Source organism: Hyla sarda, chromosome 1 (assembly GCF_029499605.1).
Source record: "Hyla sarda isolate aHylSar1 chromosome 1, aHylSar1.hap1, whole genome shotgun sequence".
NCBI lineage: Eukaryota > Metazoa > Chordata > Amphibia > Anura > Hylidae > Hyla > Hyla sarda.
In genome coordinates this window covers 610,182,577-610,202,452 of record NC_079189.1, presented here as the reverse complement: position 1 = coordinate 610,202,452, position 19,876 = coordinate 610,182,577, and the positions used below count along the sequence as shown (strand labels likewise).

The following is a 19,876-nucleotide window of genomic DNA, read 5'->3' as shown; positions in this document are numbered from 1 at the left end:
GGGCGCACATCATATATCACATACACATTCCTCACTTATTATATATATATCATACAGGGGTCACATCATAAGTCACATACACATCCCACTCTTATATATCATACAGGGGTCACATCATATGTCACATACACATCCTCACTTATTATATATATCATACAGGGGACCACATCATATGTCACATACACATCCTCACTTATTATATTATCATACAGGGGTCACATCATATGTCACATACACAGTCCTCACTTATTAATATATATCATACAGGGGTCACATCATATGTCACATACACATCCTCACTTATTATATATATCATACAGGGACCACATCATATGTCACATACACATCCTCACTTATTATATATATATCATACAGGGCACACATCATATGTCACATACACATCCTCACTTATTATATTATATCATACAGGGGCCACATCATATGTCACATACACATCCTCACTTATTATATATATCATACAGGGGTCACATCATATGTCACATACACATCCTCACTTATTATATATATCATACAGGGGTCACATCATATGTCACATACACATCCTCACTTATATATCATACAGGGGGTCACATCATATGTCACATACACATCCTCACTTATTATATATATCATACAGGGGACCACATCATATGTCACATACACATCCTCACTTATTATATATATATCATACAGGGGTCACATCATATGTCACATACACATCCTCACTTATTATATATATCATACAGGGGTCACATCATATGTCACATACACATCCTCACTTATTATATATATCATACAGGGGTCACATCATATGTCACATACACATCCTCACTTATTATATATATATCATACAGGGGCCACATCATATGTCACATACACATCCTCACTTATTATATATATCATACAGGGGCCACATCATATGTCACATACACATCCTCACTTATTATATATATCATACAGGGGTCACATCATATGTCACATACACATCCTCACTTATTATATATATCATACAGGGGCCACATCATATGTCACATACACATCCTCACTTATTATATATATCATACAGGGGCCACATCATATGTCACATACACATCCTCACTTATTATATATCATACAGGGGCCACATCATATGTCACATACACATCCTCACTTATTATATATATCATACAGGGGACCACATCATATGTCACATACACATCCTCACTTATATATCATACAGGGGTCACATCATATGTCACATACACATCCTCACTTATTATATATATCATACAGGGGCCACATCATATATCACATACACATCCTCACTTATTATATATATCATACAGGGGTCACATCATATGTCACATACACATCCTCACTTATTATATATATCATACAGGGGCCACATCATATGTCACATACACATCCTCACTTATTATATATATCATACAGGGGCCACATCATATGTCACATACACATCCTCACTTATTATATATCATACAGGGGTCACATCATATGTCACATACACATCCTCACTTATTATATATATCATACAGGGGTCACATCATATATCACATACACATCCTCACTTATTATATATATCATACAGGGGTCACATCATATATGACATACACATCCTCACTTATTATATATATCATACAGGGGCCACATCATATGTCACATACACATCCTCACTTATATATATCATACAGGGGTCACATCATATGTCACATACACATCCTCACTTATTATATATATCATACAGGGGTCACATCATATATCACATACACATCCTCACTTATTATATATATCATACAGGGGTCACATCATATATCACATACACATCCTCACTTATTATATATATCATACAGGGGCCACATAATATGTCACATACACATCCTCACTTATTATATATATCATACAGGGGCCACATCATATGTCACATACACATCCTCACTTATATATATCATACAGGGTCCACATCATATGTCACATACACATCCTCACTTATTATATATATCATACAGGGGTCACATCATATGTCACATACACATCCTCACTTATTATATATATCATACAGGGGCCACATCATATATCACATACACATCCTCACTTATTATATATATCATACAGGGGTCACATCATATGTCACATACACATCCTCACTTAATATATATCATACAGGGGCCACATCATATCTCACTTACATATCCTCACTTATTATATATATCATACAGGGATCACATCATATATCACATACACATCCTCACTTATTATATATATCATACAGGGGTCACATCATATGTCACATACACATCCTCACTTATTATATATATCATACAGGGGTCCACATCATATGTCACATACACATCCTCACTTATATATATATATCATACAGGGGCCACATCATATGTCACATACACATCCTCACTTATATATATATATCATACAGGGACCACATCATATGTCACATACACATCCTCACTTATTATATATATATCATACAGGGGCCACATCATATGTCACATACACATCCTCACTTATTATATATATCATACAGGGGTCACATCATATATCATATACACATCCTCACTTATTATATATATCATACAGGGACCACATCATATGTCACATACACATCCTCACTTATTATATATATATCATACAGGGGCCACATCATATGTCACATACACATCCTCACTTATTATATATATCATACAGGGGCCACATCATATGTCACATACACATCCTCACTTATATATATATCATACAGGGACCACATCATATATCACATACACATCCTCACTTATATATATATCATACAGGGGTCACATCATGTATCACATACACATCCTCACTTATTATATATATATATCATACAGGGGCCACATCATATGTCACATACCCATCCTCACTTATTATATATATCATACAGGGACCACATCATATGTCACATACACATCCTCACTTATTATATATATCATACAGGGGTCACATCATATGTCACATACACATCCTCACTTATTATATATATCATACAGGGACCACATCATATATCACATACACATCCTCACTTATTATATATATCATACAGGGGCCACATCATATGTCACATACACATCCTCACTTATTATATATATATCATACAGGGGCCACATCATATGTCACATACACATCCTCACTTATATATATATCATACAGGGGATACATCATATGTCACATACACATCCTCACTTATTATATATATCATACAGGGGCCACATCATATATCACATACACATCCTCACTTATTATATATATCATACAGGGGCCACATCATGTCACATACACATCCTCACTTATTATATATATATATATATATATATCATACAGGGGCCACATCATATGTCACATACACATCCTCACTTATTATATATATCATACAGGGGCCACATCATATATCACATACACATCCTCACTTATATATATATATCATACAGGGGTCACATCATATGTCACATACACATCCTCACTTATTATATATATATCATACAGGGGCCACATCATATGTCACATACACATCCTCACTTATTATATATATATATCATACAGGGACCACATCATATGTCACATATACATCCTCACTTATTATATATATCATACAGGGGCCACATCATATGTCACATACACATCCTCACTTATTATATATCATACAGGGGCCACATCATATGTCACATACACATCCTCACTTATTATATATATATCATACAGGGACCACATCATATGTCACATACACATCCTCACTTATTATATATATCATACAGGGACCACATCATATGTCACATACACATCCTCACTTATATATATATCATACAGGGACCACATCATATGTCACATACACATCCTCACTTATTATATATATATCATACAGGGGCCACATCATATGTCACATACACATCCTCACTTATTATATATATCATACAGGGGTCACATCATATGTCACATACACATCCTCACTTATTATATATATCATACAGGGACCACATCATATGTCACATACACATCCTCACTTATATATTATACAGGGGCCACATCATATGTCACATACACATCCTCACTTATTATATATATATCATACAGGGGCCACATCATATGTCACATACACATCCTCACTTATTATATATATCATACAGGGGCCACATCATATGTCACATACACATCCTCACTTATTATATATATCATACAGGGGCCACATCATATATCACATACACATCCTCACTTATTATATATATCATACAGGGGCCACATCATATATCACATACACATCCTCACTTATTATATATATCATACAGGAACCACATCATATGTCACATACACATCCTCACTTATTATATATATCATACAGGGATCACATCATATGTCACATACACATCCTCACTTATTATATATATCATACAGGGGTCATATCATATGTCACATACACACAAACCTCCTCTCCATGTAATGTACCAGGACCTGCACTATATTTGCTACATGCAGGAGGTGTAGGACCTGTGATGATGTCACAACCATGCGACCAGTACTTGTGGGGGCGGAGCTTAACACGAATGAAAAGATTGTGGATGAAGGACCTGTGAGGATGATCATGTGACAAGAGTGGGGGGAGCTTGACAGTGAAGAGAACTTTCTGTTTATTGGTTCTCCTATTTCCCCATAGATTGTAAGCTCTTGTGATCAGGATCCTCACTCCTCTTGTCTCCTCCTCCTCCTCATAGATTGTAAGCTCTTGTGATCGGGATCCTCACTCCTCTTGTCTCCTCCTCATAGATTGTAAGCTCTTGTGATCAGGATCCTCACTCCTCTTGTCTCCTCATAGATTGTAAGCTCTTGTGATCAGGATCCTCACTCCTCTTGTCTCCTCCTCCTCATAGATTGTAAGCTCTTGTGATCAGGATCCTCACTCCTCTTGTCTCCTCCTCCTCATAGATTGTAAGCTCTTGTGATCAGGATCCTCACTCCTCTTGTCTCCTCCTCATAGATTGTAAGCTCTTGTGATCAGGATCCTCACTCCTCTTGTCTCCTCCTCCTCATAGATTGTAAGCTCTTGTGATCAGGATCCTCACTCCTCTTGTCTCCTCCTCCTCATAGATTGTAAGCTCTTGTGATCAGGATCCTCACTCCTCTTGTCTCCTCCTCATAGATTGTAAGCTCTTGTGATCAGGATCCTCACTCCTCTTGTCTCCTCCTCCTCATAGATTGTAAGCTCTTGTGATCAGGATCTTCACTCCTCTTGTCTCCTCCTCCTCATAGATTGTAAGCTCTTGTGATCAGGATCTTCACTCCTCTTGTCTCCTCCTCATAGATTGTAAGCTCTTGTGATCAGGATCCTCACTCCTCTTGTCTCCTCCTCATAGATTGTAAGCTCTTGTGATCAGGATCCTCACTCCTCTTGTCTCCTCCTCCTCATAGATTGTAAGCTCTTGTGATCAGGATCCTCACTCCTCTTGTCTCCTCCTCCTCATAGATTGTAAGCTCTTGTGATCAGGATCCTCACTCCTCTTGTCTCCTCCTCATAGATTGTAAGCTCTTGTGATCAGGGTCCTCACTCCTCTTGTCTCCTCATAGATTGTAAGCTCTTGTGATCAGGATCCTCACTCCTCTTGTCTCCTCCTCATAGATTGTAAGCTCTTGTGATCAGGATCCTCACTCCTCTTGTCTCCTCCTCCTCATAGATTGTAAGCTCTTGTGATCAGGATCTTCACTCCTCTTGTCTCCTCCTCCTCATAGATTGTAAGCTCTTGTGATCAGGATCCTCACTCCTCTTGTCTCCTCATAGATTGTAAGCTCTTGTGATCAGGATCCTCACTCCTCTTGTCTCCTCCTCATAGATTGTAAGCTCTTGTGATCAGGATCCTCACTCCTCTTGTCTCCTCCTCCTCATAGATTGTAAGCTCTTGTGATCAGGATCTTCACTCCTCTTGTCTCCTCCTCCTCATAGATTGTAAGCTCTTGTGATCAGGATCTTCACTCCTCTTGTCTCCTCCTCATAGATTGTAAGCTCTTGTGATCAGGATCCTCACTCCTCTTGTCTCCTCCTCATAGATTGTAAGCTCTTGTGATCAGGATCTTCACTCCTCTTGTCTCCTCCTCATAGATTGTAAGCTCTTGTGATCAGGATCCTCACTCCTCTTGTCTCCTCCTCCTCATAGATTGTAAGCTCTTGTGATCAGGATCCTCACTCCTCTTGTCTCCTCCTCCTCATAGATTGTAAGCTCTTGTGATCAGGATCCTCACTCCTCTTGTCTCCTCCTCCTCATAGATTGTAAGCTCTTGTGATCAGGATCCTCACTCCTCTTGTCTCCTCCTCATAGATTGTAAGCTCTTGTGATCAGGATCCTCACTCCTCTTGTCTCCTCCTCCTCATAGATTGTAAGCTCTTGTGATCAGGATCCTCACTCCTCTTGTCTCCTCCTCCTCATAGATTGTAAGCTCTTGTGATCAGGATCCTCACTCTTGTCTCCTCCTCATAGATTGTAAGCTCTTGTGATCAGGATCCTCACTCCTCTTGTCTCCTCCTCCTCATAGATTGTAAGCTCTTGTGATCAGGATCCTCACTCCTCTTGTCTCCTCCTCATAGATTGTAAGCTCTTGTGATCAGGATCCTCACTCCTCTTGTCTCCTCCTCATAGATTGTAAGCTCTTGTGATCAGGATCCTCACTCCTCTTGTCTCCTCCTCCTCATAGATTGTAAGCTCTTGTGATCAGGATCTTCACTCCTCTTGTCTCCTCCTCATAGATTGTAAGCTCTTGTGATCAGGATCCTCACTCCTCTTGTCTCCTCCTCATAGATTGTAAGCTCTTGTGATCAGGATCTTCACTCCTCTTGTCTCCTCCTCATAGATTGTAAGCTCTTGTGATCAGGATCCTCACTCCTCTTGTCTCCTCCTCCTCCTCATAGATTGTAAGCTCTTGTGATCAGGATCCTCACTCCTCTTGTCTCCTCCTCCTCATAGATTGTAAGCTCTTGTGATCAGGATCCTCACTCCTCTTGTCTCCTCCTCCTCATAGATTGTAAGCTCCTGTGATCAGGATCCTCACTCCTCCTGTCTCCTCCTCATAGATTGTAAGCTCTTGTGATCAGGATCCTCACTCCTCTTGTCTCCTCCTCATAGATTGTAAGCTCTTGTGATCAGGATCCTCACTCCTCTTGTCTCCTCCTCATAGATTGTAAGCTCTTGTGATCAGGATCCTCACTCCTCTTGTCTCCTCCTCCTCATAGATTGTAAGCTCTTGTGATCAGGATCCTCACTCCTCTTGTCTCCTCCTCCTCATAGATTGTAAGCTCTTGTGATCAGGGTCCTCACTCCTCTTGTCTCCTCCTCATAGATTGTAAGCTCTTGTGATCAGGATCCTCACTCCTCTTGTCTCCTCCTCCTCATAGATTGTAAGCTCTTGTGATCAGGATCCTCACTCCTCTTGTCTCCTCATAGATTGTAAGCTCTTGTGATCAGGATCCTCACTCCTCTTGTCTCCTCATAGATTGTAAGCTCTTGTGATCAGGATCTTCACTCCTCTTGTCTCCTCCTCATAGATTGTAAGCTCTTGTGATCAGGATCCTCACTCCTCTTGTCTCCTCCTCCTCATAGATTGTAAGCTCTTGTGATCAGGATCCTCACTCCTCTTGTCTCCTCCTCCTCATAGATTGTAAGCTCTTGTGATCAGGATCCTCACTCCTCTTGTCTCCTCCTCCTCATAGATTGTAAGCTCTTGTGATCAGGATCCTCACTCCTCTTGTCTCCTCCTCATAGATTGTAAGCTCTTGTGATCAGGATCCTCACTCCTCTTGTCTCCTCCTCCTCATAGATTGTAAGCTCTTGTGATCAGGATCCTCACTCCTCTTGTCTCCTCATAGATTGTAAGCTCTTGTGATCAGGATCCTCACTCCTCTTGTCTCCTCCTCCTCATAGATTGTAAGCTCTTGTGATCAGGATCCTCACTCCTCTTGTCTCCTCCTCCTCATAGATTGTAAGCTCTTGTGATCAGGATCCTCACTCCTCTTGTCTCCTCCTCCTCATAGATTGTAAGCTCTTGTGATCAGGATCCTCACTCCTCTTGTCTCCTCCTCCTCATAGATTGTAAGCTCTTGTGATCAGGATCCTCACTCCTCTTGTCTCCTCCTCCTCATAGATTGTAAGCTCTTGTGATCAGGATCCTCACTCCTCTTGTCTCCTCATAGATTGTAAGCTCTTGTGATCAGGATCCTCACTCCTCTTGTCTCCTCCTCATAGATTGTAAGCTCTTGTGATCAGGATCCTCACTCCTCTTGTCTCCTCCTCCTCATAGATTGTAAGCTCTTGTGATCAGGGTCCTCACTCCTCTTGTCTCCTCCTCATAGATTGTAAGCTCTTGTGATCAGGATCCTCACTCCTCTTGTCTCCTCCTCATAGATTGTAAGCTCTTGTGATCAGGATCCTCACTCTTCTTGTCTCCTCCTCATAGATTGTAAGCTCTTGTGATCAGGATCCTCACTCCTCTTGTCTCCTCCTCCTCATAGATTGTAAGCTCTTGTGATCAGGATCCTCACTCCTCTTGTCTCCTCCTCATAGATTGTAAGCTCTTGTGATCAGGGTCCTCACTCCTCTTGTCTCCTCCTCCTCATAGATTGTAAGCTCTTGTGATCAGGATCCTCACTCCTCTTGTCTCCTCATAGATTGTAAGCTCTTGTGATCAGGATCTTCACTCCTCTTGTCTCCTCCTCATAGATTGTAAGCTCTTGTGATCAGGATCCTCACTCTTGTCTCCTCCTCATAGATTGTAAGCTCTTGTGATCAGGATCCTCACTCCTCTTGTCTCCTCCTCATAGATTGTAAGCTCTTGTGATCAGGATCCTCACTCCTCTTGTCTCCTCCTCCTCATAGATTGTAAGCTCTTGTGATCAGGATCCTCACTCCTCTTGTCTCCTCCTCATAGATTGTAAGCTCTTGTGATCAGGATCCTCACTCCTCTTGTCTCCTCCTCATAGATTGTAAGCTCTTGTGATCAGGATCCTCACTCCTCTTGTCTCCTCCTCCTCATAGATTGTAAGCTCTTGTGATCAGGATCCTCACTCCTCTTGTCTCCTCATAGATTGTAAGCTCTTGTGATCAGGATCCTCACTCCTCTTGTCTCCTCCTCCTCATAGATTGTAAGCTCTTGTGATCAGGATCCTCACTCCTCTTGTCTCCTCCTCCTCATAGATTGTAAGCTCTTGTGATCAGGATCCTCACTCTTCTTGTCTCCTCCTCATAGATTGTAAGCTCTTGTGATCAGGATCCTCACTCCTCTTGTCTCCTCCTCCTCATAGATTGTAAGCTCTTGTGATCAGGATCCTCACTCCTCTTGTCTCCTCATAGATTGTAAGCTCTTGTGATCAGGATCTTCACTCCTCTTGTCTCCTCCTCATAGATTGTAAGCTCTTGTGATCAGGATCCTCACTCCTCTTGTCTCCTCCTCATAGATTGTAAGCTCTTGTGATCAGGATCCTCACTCCTCTTGTCTCCTCCTCCTCATAGATTGTAACCTCTTGTGATCAGGATCCTCACTCCTCTTGTCTCCTCATAGATTGTAAGCTCTTGTGATCAGGATCCTCACTCCTCTTGTCTCCTCCTCCTCATAGATTGTAAGCTCTTGTGATCAGGATCCTCACTCCTCTTGTCTCCTCCTCCTCATAGATTGTAAGCTCTTGTGATCAGGATCCTCACTCCTCTTGTCTCCTCCTCATAGATTGTAAGCTCTTGTGATCAGGATCCTCACTCCTCTTGTCTCCTCATAGATTGTAAGCTCTTGTGATCAGGATCCTCACTCCTCTTGTCTCCTCCTCATAGATTGTAAGCTCTTGTGATCAGGATCCTCACTCCTCTTGTCTCCTCCTCCTCATAGATTGTAAGCTCATGTGATCAGGATCCTCACTCCTCTTGTCTCCTCCTCCTCATAGATTGTAAGCTCTTGTGATCAGGATCCTCACTCCTCTTGTCTCCTCCTCCTCATAGATTGTAAGCTCTTGTGATCAGGATCCTCACTCCTCTTGTCTCCTCCTCATAGATTGTAAGCTCTTGTGATCAGGATCCTCACTCCTCTTGTCTCCTCCTCCTCATAGATTGTAAGCTCTTGTGATCAGGATCCTCACTCCTCTTGTCTCCTCCTCCTCATAGATTGTAAGCTTTTGTGATCAGTGTCCTCACTCCTTTTGTCTCCTATTTCCTTATACAGTCATGGCTGTAAATGTTGGTACCCCTGAAATTTTTCTAGAAAATTAAGTATTTCTCACAGAAAAGGATTGCGGTAACACTTGTTTTGCTATACACCTGTGTGTGTATTTAAACTAAACTAAAAAAGGAGGAAAAAAAAGCTAATTGGTCATAATGTCACACCAAACTCCAAAAATGGTCTGGACAAAATTATTTCCCGCCCAAAATTGTGGAAAAATAACATTGTTTCAAGCATAAGTGCATACCACATATGTATATCTAAGTAGTGTACTATTTTGTACCTGTTAATCTGTCAAGGGCCTAGATACTGTGAAAGGCCAGGCAAAAGTACACACCTGCTGCTGTTCTAGACAAATACTGTTTTAAGCGTAGTGAAGCGTATTTTACTCCCCTCATATATGAACTAAGTATGTCAGGCAGAAAAGTGCAAGGACATGGGCAGAGGCCTAAATACATAAGGCGCAGGCAGAGGTTGCATTAGACTAGGGGTGAGTGGCAGCTAGCGGTCGTGTCTCGACCAGCAACCCATCTGCCGTCATTGATTGGTTAACACGGTCATCCACATCATCACAAGTGACATCTGATACCCCCAGTCAACAGTCACAACACTCATTTAGCATGTCCCCGGCAGCAGTCCCTGTCCTCCCATTTTCTCTGTCCTATGCTGTTCCCTCCCCTACAGAAGTATCTTATGCTGTGGGTTCAGCTCCACTATTCAGTGAGGATGATCTGAGAGGACAGTCAGCAGCTACTGCCCAGCCAAGAAGTGGAGGAGATATCCGCCGCTTCCCCCGCTAGGCGGGCAAGTAGTGATGAGGAGAGTGACGTGGGAGGCAGTGTTATGAGTGTTTAGGGTCCTGAAACAGACACTGTTGAGGAACCTTAGGAGGACATCAGTGAAGTGCAGACACTTGTTGATGATGACGATGATGATGAAGCCGATCGCAATTGGGAGCCGGGTGCAGAAGGGGCTTCATCATCAGAAGTATGAAAGACAAAAAGGGACAATGCGCCTATCTATGTGCCGTTATCCTTAGTACAAGTGACAGGTGAGAAAGTGTAAGGAATGCTCTCACCTGATGGTGTTATGCTGAGAGCATAACACCTGTTGCAGCTTTAAGGAGCCCAACTGGAAATCCACGGTGTGCTGCCCGGATCCACCCGTCCTGCCGGACGGTCTGAGAGTATGAGTGGTAGCGGTGAAAAAGGAATCCGATCCTGGCGCTCACTCGTGCGGCAGCTGAGGAAATTATGTCAGGAGCCGTATTGAAGTAAAAGATGCACTTTATTTGGAATAAAGCAGGGACTACGCGTTGTGAGGGGACACGCTCCCCTCTTCCTCAGGTCCAATTCTGAAAAGAATTAAGTCCAACAATTCTTCCACATCAATAAAAATAGAGACCAGTGCAGTACTCCGTAGCGTGAAAAAAATATAAATTTATTCCTTCAGGAATGTGCAAAAAACAGCGATGTATCCTATCGATTCTCTAGGATCTTTCTCAAGCTAGCTCACAACAGAATTAAAGCGGTTCTCCATGCCCTGCCTCCGGAGCTCCGCTCGCCAGCGTCCGGAAGTTTATTATTCCGAACGCTGTGTGCGGGCTTCCATATTAAAGGCCGCCCCCTCGTGACGTCACGCCCGCCCCCTCAACGAAAGTCTATGGGAAGGGGGCGTGACAGCCGTCACGCCCCCTTCCCATAGACTTTCGTTGAGGGGGCGGCCTCAAACACGGAAGCCCGCACACAGCGTTTGGAATAATAAACTTCCGGACGCTGGCGAGTGGAGCTCCGGAGACAGGGCAGTGGAGAATCCCCTTTAAAGGAGTTGTGCGCTGCCCTGACTTTCGGAGCTCCGCTCACAGCGTCCGGAGGTTCATTACTCCGAACACTGTGTGCGGGCTTCCGTGTTCGCAGCCGCCGGGCGTGACGTCTCAACGAAAGTCTATGGGAAGGGGGCGCGACCACTGTCACACCCCCTTCCCATAGACTTTGGTAGAGGGGGCCAGCGTGACATCACGAGGGGGTGGGCGAGACGTCACGAGGGGGTGGGCGAGACGTCACAAGGGGGCGGGCGAGGGGCCGGGCGTGACGTCACGCCCAGCGGCCGTGAACACGGAAGTCCGCACACAGCGTTCGGAGTAATGAACTTCCGGACGCTGTGAGCGTAGCTCTGAAAATTAGGGCAGCGCACAACCCCTTTAAGGTGCACTTTATACACAGCAGCAATGTGACCTCTCATCAATTAGTGAAAGTTAAAGTGCAATCAAAGTACAGTATAAAAATATGTGACAATACATGTTGTGTTAATCGGCGTGTCCACATTATAGATACAGTGCCATACAGTGTCACATAATTAAAATCATAATATTAAAACCAATACCAATCAGAGGAACTTATTAACCCCTTAACGACGCAGGACATATATTTACGTCCTGCACCGGCTCCCGCCATATGAAGCAGGATCGCGCCGCGATCCCGCACCATATCGCGTCGGTCCCGGCACTCATCAACGGCCGGGACCCGTGGCTAATACCACACATCGCCGATCGCCAAACCGTATGGACCTACAGAATAATGATAAGGTGTCATTTTTATCGAAATATGCACTGCGTAGAAACGGAAGCCCCCAAAAGTTACAACATGGCGTTTTTTCTTCGATTTTGTCCCACAATGATTTTTTTTTCCGTTTTGCCGTGAATTTTTGGGTAAAATGACTAATGTCAATGCAAAGTAGAATTGGTGACGCAAAAGATAAGCCATAATATGGATTTTTAGGTGGAAAACTGAAAGGGTTATGATTTTTAAAAGGTAAGGAGGAAAAAACGAAAGTGCAAAAACTGAAAAACCCTGAGTCCTTAAGGGGTTAATTAGGATACAGTAATTATACTTTACTTGTGCATATACGGGCTTCTTGGCGTTCTGGAAGCTCAATCCGTGACAGCCCCACCCATCGCTTATCATTAGACCAATCAGTTTATCAGGATACAGGTCACTGTCATGTCATGTGATGTGCGTCATTATTGAAACTTGCGCATGCGCGTGAATGCTAAAATGCCGGCTCCGCCATCATACTTGTGGGCATCGGCGGTCACCGAGCATAACGCAAGCTGGCGCATGCGCTATCGTGTAAGTGAAGCACTTTTCCATCTTCGTATAGGGCGTCACAGAACACCACATCATAACTGGTGCATGAAAGAATATATATACACAAATGCTAGCAATAAGAGAACTAAATGAAAATATACAGTGACTAAATTTGCATGGGAGAAGTGAAGCATAAGCAGATATAAATTGCGGAGCTTACCCCACCTGGCCACAGTGCACAACAGAATAATATGAAAAAAAAAACAAAATATATAAAAAAATATATATATAAAATAAGAAAATGAATGAAAATAAATAAACAATATAAAAAAATAAAAAAAGAATAAGGATATATAAAAGAGGGAATATCAGGATCCAGATCACTCATAGCATACTTGCATATATGTATAATTTTAGAGGATTATTGTCTGTCACTGGTCATACTGGTGGATCCAATATGTGTCTAGGGTGCTTCGACCAAGGCAACCCTGGCTTAGCCAGGGCAGCCGGCGAGCAACCAATCACTACCCAAATGACCTGGTAACTGTATCATTGCAGTATCCATACCAACGAGACTAAAACATTCCTTCAATCGGATCCACCTCCTCTATAATCAAAAAATTTTAATACTAATGGCATAAAAAAGTGAAGACAAAGGAAGGTTATCAATTATGGCCACTCATAACCACACCTCTTCTTCAAGGAACCGCATGACAATATACAGTAAAATAATTTACCGTATTTTTCGCCATATAAGACGCTCCGGCATATAAGACGCACCCAATTTTAAAGGAGGAAAATCTAGAAAAAAAAGATTCTGCACCCAACAGTGATCTTCAACCTGCGGACCTCCAGATGTTGCAAAACTACAACTCCCGGCATGCCCGGAGTTGTAGTTTTGCAACATCTGGAGGTCCACAGGTTGTAGACCACTGGTATAGGAGGTAATACTCACGTGTCCCCGCCGCTCCGGACCCGTCACCGCTGCCCTGGATGTCGCCCTCCACCGCTGTCGCCGCGTCCCCGGGGTGTCCCCGTCGCTCCGGAACGTCTCTGCTGCCCAGGATCCTCGCTCTCCGTCGCCGCCATTACGTCGCTACGCACGCCGCTCCTATTGGATGACGGGACGGCGTGCGCGACGACGTGATGACGACGAAGGAGAGCGCCGGCCATGCAGGGGATCCCTGCACGGAGCAGTCATTTGCAGATCGGACACCCAGAGGCAGGTAGGGTCCCTCCCGGTGTCCTGTAAGCTGTTCGGGACGCCGCGAACAGCCCGACTGAGCAGCCGGGTTAGTTTCACTTTCGCTTCAGACGCGGCGGTCAGCTTTGATCGCCGCGTCTGAAGGGTTAATACAGGGCATCACCGCGATCGGTGATGTCCTGTATTAGCCGCGGGTCCCGGCCGTTGATGGCTGTCGGGACCGCCATGATATGACAGGGTTTTAATGTGTATTTTTCAGTTTTGGGGAAGAAAAAGTGCGTCTTATACGGCAAAAAATACGGTATATGCTATCACCATGTGACCAGATCTCCATTCTAGTGTCAATGACATTAATAAATGTTGAACTTGTTCCTCTGGTTGTAATATATTTCGTAAAAATTTGAAAAATATAATAATCAGTCTGTTGTTCCAGATACAGATGTAATGCCGATTACCAGAGGACTACCAAAGCATGCTGGGGGGGATTCTGAACTCCACGTTGAGCCCTTGTGGCAGCAGCTTGGACAGTTAAAAAATCCACCTTAATTCCTTCTTCATTAATAGGGCTAAGCGATCCCCACCCCTCTTAGGTGGTGGGACACAATCTAGAATCATGAATCTCATGAAGATCACGTTCTGTATGTCCGAATTCAGCAAAATGTTTAGCAACTGGTAAGTCCAACCTCTAGATATATCTATGGTTGTTTAATCTAGTTTTCATATCACATTTGGTCTCGCCAACATATAGAAGTTGGCATGGGCACCAAAGTCCAAAGATAACATAACACGAATCACATGTTAGGTAATGGTTAATCCTATATTTCTTCTTGGTCCCTGGATGTTCGAACATAGACATGAGACTACAATTCACACAAGACCTACATGGAAAGGAACCCTTATTCATTGTCCAAAATATCTCTGTTGCACAGGACGGGCTACCGATATGTAAGTTTTTACCAATTTACCTTTCAAGTTAGACATAATTGGGGGTCCTGTAAAGATTTAATATGTGGAAAACCCTTCTGAATAATATTCCAACTGTTCCTAATGATTTTAAATAGTTTCACTGAATCGACATTATATGTGCTAACAAAGGTAAGTCTATTCTGATCCTCTGTCTGTCTCCTCCTGCATTATGAGCGGCCCGTATGTAATGTATTTCAGTGAGCCGACTGGAGTGGACCACGGTTTTAGATCCAGTGGGAAAACCGCATACGGGACAAAAATTAGCTGACCGGAGTCGGTCACTGAAATACATTACATACGGGCCGCATACGGCAGGGATACGGGAGCACCCGGTTGTAGCTCCCTCCGTATGAGGTCCTGTATTGCATAAAACATGATGTGAACCCAGCCTTACGCTGGCAGGCAGCATATTGCTAGCATTTACCTGAGGCAGACCTGGGGGGCTTTGAAAGACCTTCGGCTGCCCAGGTGAGCTGCAGCACCCTGCGATTGTTGCAGGTGCTGCTGAAGAGAGACAAAGGGAGCCCCCTTACTCTTTCAAACTTCCTACAGTTTGCAGTCACTTCACACTGCGGCTGTAAGGGTTAAATTCCCCTCATTTACTCATAATGCAGGTATATACTATAATACATGTATATGTTATAATAATAGTATATACTATAATACATGTATATACTATAATACTAAAATACATGTTTATGCTATAATACTATAATACATGTATATGCTATAATACTATAATACATGTATATACTATAATACTATAATACATGTATATACTATAATACTATAATACATGTATATACTATAATACTATAATACATGTATATACTATAATACTATAATACATGTATATACTATAATACATGTGTATACTATAATACATGTATATACTATAATACTATAATACATGTATATACTATAATACTATAATACATGTATATACTATAATACTATAATACATGTGTATACTATAATACATGTATATACTATAATACTATAATACATGTATATACTATAATACTATAATACATGTATATACTATAATACTATAATACATGTATATACTATAATACTATAATACATGTATATACTATAATACTATAATACATGTGTATACTATAATACATGTATATACTATAATACTATAATACATGTATATACTATAATACTATAATACATGTATATACTATAATACTATAATACATGTATATACTATAATACTATAATACATGTATATACTATAATACTATAATACATGTATATACTATGATACAGACATTTAGTGTATTTTGTCCTGTTATTGTCGGTGTCCATACATCTTCTTATCCACATAGACACCTACAGTCACCGTCCTCTGACATATACACTATAATACATGTATATACTATAATACTATAATACATGTATATACTATAATACATGTATATGCTATAATACTATAATACATGTATATACTATAATACATGTATATACTATAATACATGTATATATATTATAATACTATAATACATGTATATACTATAATACTATAATACATGTATATACTATAATACTATAATACATGTATATACTATAATACTATAATACATGTGTATACTATAATACATGTATATACTATAATACTATAATACATGTATATACTATAATACATGTGTATACTATAATACATGTATATACTATAATACTATAATACATGTATATACTATAATACTATAATACATGTATATACTATAATACTATAATACATGTGTATACTATAATACATGTATATACTATAATACTATAATACATGTATATACTATAATACTATAATACATGTATATACTATAATACTATAATACATGTATATACTATAATACTATAATACATGTATATACTATAATACTATAATACATGTGTATACTATAATACATGTATATACTATAATACTATAATACATGTATATACTATAATACTATAATACATGTATATACTATAATACTATAATACATGTATATACTATAATACATGTATATACTATAATACATGTATATACTATAACACTCTAATACATGTATATACTATAATACATGTATATACTATAACATTATAATACATGTTTATGCTATAATACTATAATACATGTATATGCTATAATACTATAATACATGTATATACTATAATACTATAATACATGTATATACTATAATACTAAAATACATGTTTATGCTATAATACTATAATACATGTATATGCTATAATACTATAATACATGTATATACTATAATACTATAATACATGTATATACTATAATACTATAATACATGTATATGCTATAATACTATAATACATGTATATACTATAATACTAAAATACATGTTTATGCTATAATACTATAATACATGTATATGCTATAATACTATAATACATGTATATACTATAATACTATAATACATGTATATACTATAACACTATAATACATGTATATACTATAATACTATAATACATGTATATACTATAATACTATAATACATGTATATACTATAATACTATAATACATGTATATACTATAATACTATAATACATGTGTATACTATAATACATGTATATACTATAATACTATAATACATGTATATACTATAATACTATAATACATGTATATACTATAATACTATAATACATGTATATACTATAATACTATAATACATGTATATACTATAATACTATAATACATGTATATACTATAATACATGTATATACTATAATACATGTATATACTATAATACTATAATACATGTATATACTATAATACATGTATATACTATAACACTATAATACATGTATATACTATAATACATGTATATACTATAACACTATAATACATGTATATACAATAATACATGTATATACTATAATACTATAATACTATAATACATGTATATACTATAATACTATAATACATGTATATACTATAATACTATAATACATGTATATACTATAATACTATAATACATGTATATACTATAATACTATAATACATGTATATACTATAATACATGTATATACTATAATACTATAATACATGTATATACTATAATACTATAATACATGTATATACTATAATACTATAATACATGTATATACTATAATACTATAATACATGTATATACTATAATACTATAATAAATGTATATACTCTAATACTATAATACATGTATATACTATAATACTATAATACATGTATATACTATAATACTATAATACATGTATATACTATAATACTATAATACATGTATATACTATAATACTATAATACAGGTATATACTATAATACTATAATACATGTATATACTATGATACAGACATTTAGTGTATTTTGTCCTGTTATTGTCGGTGTCCATACATCTTCTTATCCACATAGACACCTACAGTCACCGTCCTCTGACATATACACTATAATACATGTATATACTATAATACTATAATACATGTATATACTATAATACATGTATATGCTATAATACTATAATACATGTATATACTATAATACATGTATATACTATAATACATGTATATATATTATAATACTATAATACATGTATATACTATAATACTATAATACATGTATATACTATAATACTATAATACATGTATATACTATAATACTATAATACATGTGTATACTATAATACATGTATATACTATAATACTATAATACATGTATATACTATAATACATGTGTATACTATAATACATGTATATACTATAACACTCTAATACATGTATATACTATAATACTATAATACATGTATATACTATAATACTATAATACATGTATATACTATAATACTATAATACATGTGTATACTATAATACATGTATATACTATAATACTATAATACATGTATATACTATAATACTATAATACATGTATATACTATAATACTATAATACATGTATATACTATAATACTATAATACATGTATATACTATAATACTATAATACATGTATATACTATAATACATGTATATACTATAATACATGTATATACTATAATACTATAATACATGTATATACTATAATACATGTATATACTATAACACTATAATACATGTATATACTATAATACATGTATATACTATAACACTATAATACATGTATATACTATAATACATGTATATACTATAATACTATAATACTATAATACATGTATATACTATAATACTATAATACATGTATATACTATAATACTATAATACATGTATATACTATAATACTATAATACATGTATATACTATAATACTATAATACATGTATATACTATAATACATGTATATACTATAATACTATAATACATGTATATACTATAATACTATAATACATGTATATACTATAATACTATAATACATGTATATACTATAATACTATAATACA

General features: G+C 38.3%; 2 protein-coding genes across 9 annotated transcripts in view; one reads left to right on the top strand and one right to left on the bottom strand.

The window, feature by feature from the left end:
• The window catches only part of LOC130298322 (zinc finger protein 501-like), a 54,151-nt gene extending 49,659 nt beyond the window's left edge, over window positions 1-4,492 (bottom strand). Inside the window, exon 1 of the mRNA XM_056551263.1 lies at window positions 4,474-4,492. The gene's annotated coding sequence lies outside the window, so the exon portion shown is untranslated. The remainder of the gene's footprint in view (window positions 1-4,473) is intronic.
• Window positions 1-19,876, top strand: part of LOC130297722 (gastrula zinc finger protein XlCGF26.1-like) — a 100,006-nt gene that overhangs the window by 22,439 nt on the left and 57,691 nt on the right. Inside the window, exons 1-2 of one of the 8 annotated variants that reach the window (XM_056550514.1) lie at window positions 4,600-4,678; window positions 14,927-15,438. The gene's annotated coding sequence lies outside the window, so the exon portion shown is untranslated. Of the gene's footprint in view, window positions 1-4,599; window positions 4,679-9,547; window positions 9,773-9,806; window positions 9,825-14,255; window positions 15,439-19,876 lie in introns of those variants that run through there. The other 7 variants (XM_056550519.1, XM_056550525.1, XM_056550536.1 and 4 more) reach the window with 7 other exon arrangements.